The following is a 6,000-nucleotide window of genomic DNA, read 5'->3' as shown; positions in this document are numbered from 1 at the left end:
TATATGGTTGATGGAGTGAAACTTATGGTAATCTAGATAATGGAGAATATTTATGAACATTAAAGCCATGAGTTCCTGCTAGCTGATCACACAGATAAGTGAGGATTGGTCCACACGCACAACTATTCCCTTGCTGTCTGGTAGCATTCATAAGCCAATTTAAGATTTGAGTCCCACTAGGAGTGGGAACTATTTTATCCACATTTTACACATGGGGGAAGGGAGGTAGAAAGAGAGAGATTAAGGGACTTGCCCAAGGTCACACAGGAAGCCTGTGGTAGAACCAGGATATGAACATAGATTTCCTGAGCCTCCATTTGCTGTGTTAACCACAAGCTCTTCCTTCCTCCCTTGTTTGGGAGAAATGAGAAGTTTTCTTTAACGTGAGAGGTGCCCTGCAGGGAACTTGGCTACAAAGGTTATTTGCATGTGGAGAAGATGCTACGGGCAAGCGATGTCCTTACGCTGAAGTGCATCCCTGCAAGTATTTGTGTGTTTGTAGCAGAAGAAACCAGTCACCCATGTAGATGTCTACCCCTTTCTCTTTGGCATGGTGTCTTGCTGGTGGTACCGGCAGGCTGCTTTGACGTTCTGGGGCTGTGTAATTTGGTGCCTGTGGGCATGCCAGTGAAGACCACAAGCTCTGGGAGGTAGCTTTTACCTATTGGCCCATATGTGGACATCTGCACTGTGGATCTTAGCTGGTTGTTCAAGGGCCAGTTAAAGGCAGGACAATAGGTTAAATTGGGGAGTTAGATAAATCGCGCAAGGGGCAGGTGCCTTTGCCCCTGATGTTGCCAGCTCTGAGACATGGATAAAATCTTGTAATTTCATAGAAAAATCTGTTACTCCATCAGTGGATTCCTTTCTTTCCATATACAGCAGAAGTCAGACTTTTTCTCCCAGATATCAGTGGAAAAGCATGGACAACAGGGGCTAGAAAAAGCTCATGCTGGATGAGCACCTTGAGTGTCAATGGGTGGGAATGCCACTCCAGCATCTTGTGATGAAAAACTCTGTCTCCTTCATCAGAGCTATACTGGGGAAAAATGGACCAGAGACAACATATCACCACATCTACATAATTTTTGTGAGACCAGGACTTCCTTTAGGTGATGTCGCCCATTGATCTTTCACATAATTACATTTCCAAGAGAGAGATCCTTTTCCCTTGGGATTCACTGCTACAGTTGTACAGGTTAACTAGGAAAAGACAAGCAGCAGCCCAAGTTTTCTCGATCTGCTTGTGTAACCAAACCACCATTTATACGAGGGACTTTTTAACTCACGCACACGTATGCTAAAGGAATTACATTGTCCGTGGCATTACTTTCAATTATAAAAGACAATACGGTAATACAGTAATAATACGGCATTTTCTTGTGCAAGTTGAAAGAAAAGAACACTCCCAGGTAAGTTTTTGTGGTTATTTTTTTTTGTGGTCATCTACTCCTCTTCCTATCATATTGTCCCAACATTAACACAGAGATCAGAGAGAGCCCACGTGCCTTTTATTCTCTAGGAATGTTGGTAACTGTGCAGCTGCCACCATCTCACCTCCAGATTCATCCAGGCAAGGACCCAGCTGCTCCTCTCAGACTACTTCTGTGCTGAGCACAGGATCTGTTCGCTCATGGGGAAAACAGAAACTTCCCGATCTCACCACAATATCATTGCTCCCTATCTATCCCTGTGCTAAACAGATGGGAGCGCATTCGTTAACCAATCAAAGGGGTTTTCCTTCAGAAGAAACATTGGCTGAAGACGACTGCACTTCCCCAGCGAAGACTGGTATGAGATGCAATCACCCAGCCTAACCCCAGACAACAGTGGCAGATTTAGGGCAATGAGGATAGTCTAATGGGTGGCCTGAAAGATCTGCTGCCTTTGTTTCCCTGATCTACCACCAGCTGGTCCTGGGTAAAATGCTTTTATCTGAATTGTTGAGACCAGTTTTTCTGCTTGGTTAATGTCACTGTCCTTGACACAGTCTCATAAGCTGAGCATATGCTAAGAAATCACAAGCAAGGAAGTTGTAGATGGTGCTTGAATAGATTTTGGGGGTGGGAAGAATATCAGGCATCCTGTTAAAAATTAATCTCCAGGGCTTTGGCAGCACAGCGTGAGCATTACTTCAGTGTTTTACAGATAGTTATCTGTCTCACAGGCACACCCCATTATTATAATTTTTATTGAGTTAACAAAGATGAACCCGGATACAGGGAAAAAAATATTTTTGAAAGTGCATCCTTCTCTAGCCAGATGTTTGTCTTCCTTTGGTCAAATGTAGCCTTTTCTTCCTCTCTCTCTTTTTTTTTTTTTTTCTTATAGTTTCCATTCATTTTTTTTTTTCTCAGAAAGACATCAAAATTATTTCTTGGGAATTTTTATGTGTTTAAGATCTTATTTGAGTCAAAAGTTTAATTTCATGACAAATTTATATACTTCAGGTCAAAACCTTGTGATTTGGGACTCTTAAAAGTCAGTACATAGAACTAAATTGGCAGCTAAAAATTATAATGAAAAATTGTGATAGCTTTCCTCCTTTGTTACTCATAGTGTCACACTCAGTTACATCCCAGTTCTTTGACTACAGCTAAATATTGTTGCCTTCAATGAGATGTCCTTGTGGATTCAAATATTACTAACATGTGCAAGCATAGTAGACCATATCTCATTCTAATTGATAGCAAATTTTCAGAGAGCTTCCAATGTGCTGAAACTCTTGATGAGTCCCCAAACTTTATTGTGTTTCCTCACAACTGTATTTTAATCCAAAAATGTATGTCTGTGCATTTTCCATTAGTCATGATGTTTGAAAGAGTTGGTCAGCTGGTCATGGTTATGTATCCTGTGACACAGAAACCACACAGGTTGCAAATATTGATCAGTGCCCGGCCTGTGTGTCCCACTTTTACACGAACCCAGAAGGAGGCAAAATGATTGGTGAATATTTGTGACTAGTTGGGAAAGATGAAATCAGGATTTTCCTGAGTTAAGGAAACAAGGTGAGAAGCTCAAAATCTACTTGTGGATTGTGGCAGTATAGGACAGGCTGGGCTGTGGTCTGTGGTTGTGCAAATTCCCATAAACTCACATGCACTAAAACCCAACAGAAGTCTTCTGATACTACTGCATACGAGGTCAGCTGCCCCACACTGACAATTTGGGGTGTCCACATACACCTGACAGGAGAAACAGGGAATTTTATTGGTGGGGTACTTCACCTCAGACCACGAAGGCTAAGACCAGGTTCACTGTCCTGAAACTCAGAGCAGGGCTGTAGCCAGAGAAAGGTCCTCTCTCTTGGGGCAAGTGCAGACAGACAACAGCTCTGGAAGAGCATGCATCTCAGGAGTAGCTGAGATGTCCCCTCATGAAGGGCTATGATACTTGATAGCAGCAATTTGTAGGTGGTGGGGAGAGGTATATGGGATGGTGAATAATCTGAACCTTCAGCTGTGAAGGATAGAACATGAAAGGGGTTGCTGAGCCCAGTGTCTTTGGGCTATCATTGCAGACATCTAAAGACATCTGATTTACGATGAGAGAAATCCCCGTAGTCAGATATCCATTTAATTCAGATGAATTTCATTTGTTGAAATCATTCATATGTTTGGGTAGATGTGTACACAGCACAGTGTGGAAATTTATGAAAATATAGATAGTTGTTTGGACCCTGGAAACAGTGTTCCTTTAGAACACGGGGCTCTTGACCCTACCGAGGAGGAAAACAACTGCATGGAGCTCTGCTCCTTTCAGTACCCAAACTAGTGCTGTGTTGTTTAAACATACCTGGTGCTTTTGTGAAAATCTGGTTGTATATGATAATCTAGAAATATTAATTATGAAGACAATTTCCATTCTCCCCACCTTCTTGACAGCAACTTGACAGCAACTCCTGACAGCAAGTCAGATTTTGCCTTTTGAAAGGAGCGGTTATTTTTATTCATGTTGCAAAAGATTTTCCAAACTCCACATATATTGTTATGTCTCTCAAATGCATTACATCACACAGCTCTCCTGAAAGGTGTCCAAATCCTGCATTAAAATGCTTGTGGGAAAAGTTGAAAAAATAAATGGTTTATGTTAAATGGTATTTGGAAAAGGGAATGAAATGTATTGCACTGATACGGTGGAAAGGTAATGTACTAATGGATGCTTTGGTTTTGGATTAAGTGTTATGCTCTCCCTCATTAAACTCCATTCTGAAGTTATGCAAAGTTACGTGTACGTCCCCCCTCTTTCCTTCTTTTCCACTGGATAACACGTAACAGAAGAGTGGTGAAGTATGAACTCTCTGAACATTATGCCATGAAAAACGTAACCAAAGCAGGTGGTTTTACATTAAATTAGAAGAGAATCTGATCTGCCTGTATTTCAAGAACTAACTTGGAGAACTCTGGAAAACAGCAGACCCAACCTGTGCCTCATGGCTTGATGGGACCCACAGTGTACAACTCAGAAAGCCATTGCTGCTTCAGTTCAGGTTGAGAGGAAGAACAACATTTAATGTTTCCCTCAGCACATTCTTGTTGAGTGTGGTGGACTTTGGCCAGTGAAGTTTGGGAACTATTGATATTAAAGGTCTTTATTAATGAGACTTTTGTTGTAGAAAGGTTTAGCCACATTGTGCTTTTACGGTGTTCCCATGGGCCCCACAAGGCCAAATATTCTGACTGTTTGCATTGGTCTGGGCTCAGGGTACCCTGGGGACACCATGGGATATAGCTTTGCTTGCATGCCGTGGAGGGAAATTTAGGGCCTCTAGGCCTTCATAACATTCTCCAGGATCTCCTAATGTGCTTTTCTGGAGAAGTCCAAAATCTGGAAAGCTACCTGTCTGGAGCATCCAGAGTCTTTAAACACATATCCCATAAAACCATGTGTAGCTCTCTCAGCACTCCTCAGTGTCCTGCATTTCAAAGGGCTGGAGACAAACCTTATTACTATCCAGCTTTTGCTCAGAATCAGCCAAGTCCAGAAAAGCATGGGATGACTGCCCAACCGCACATCCCAACCAAACATATGACAAAAGTATTCTGCTGGCCTTCCTTGGACCATCTCCAAAGCCAGGCTCCCAGAGGTCTTGTCCTGGGATGGGCTAATAACACAAGCATTGCAAACACCTGCTGAGCAGTGGTGGTGGCTGAGGAGAGGCTTATGGGCCCCAAAGAGGATTTTGGTTCACTATTTAAGGTTTAGAGTTCTCTTTAAGGGATAGATTGTGCTGACTTTGAGAAAGAAAGCAATGTGACTGCATTTTATGAGGGGTCCTAAGCTGCTAGCATGATTCACACATTTAGGGGATCAGCATCTTCAGGGGATTCTCTCTTTGCTCTCTCCATTTTCAGATTTTGACACATTTTAGGCAGAAGTCAGACACCTTATCACTCAGGTTGAGTAAGTCTGACAAAGCTGGATTGTTAAGAAAGTTAAGATGAGTTGCCCTCTGAAGGTACCTACCTCCCAGGTGATGGCTGGATGACCAACATAGATGAGATGCATAATTCAGAGGGGTCAAGATAAATGACTTCCCACACTTATCTACCTTGCACTTAGTTATTTGGGAATTTAAAGTATACAGGGATCAAAAAATAGAAGGTACCAGTCCAAATGTGTGCTATTGCAGGTTCATAAACATGCTTTATTAGCTGCTTCCACTAATTCCATTATTTATTAATTGATAAATATAAGTATATTTAGCAAGCAGTCCAGAGTACATGCTTTCCATTGGCTGTGCTGGTAAAAATCAATAATAAAGTTTTATGGATGGAGTCTTCTTCTATGTATTATAGGCTAGCATCTAATCCATATCAACAGATTTAACTGTAATTCATGCTTTGTTAATGAGGAAAGGAGAAGAGTCCCAGGTCATTTGCCTTGTGAAAAATAAAGCTTCATGGATCTGAAACAAAGTGGCTGAACATCTTCCAGCTCCAAAGGGGAGTCAGGACTTTTACTACACAGACATATTTTAGCTGAAAAATGCTGCTGATA

The sequence above is a fragment of the Numenius arquata genome, chromosome 2 (assembly GCF_964106895.1).
Source record: "Numenius arquata chromosome 2, bNumArq3.hap1.1, whole genome shotgun sequence".
Lineage (NCBI taxonomy): Eukaryota > Metazoa > Chordata > Aves > Charadriiformes > Scolopacidae > Numenius > Numenius arquata.
This window is presented reverse-complemented; position numbering follows the sequence as displayed.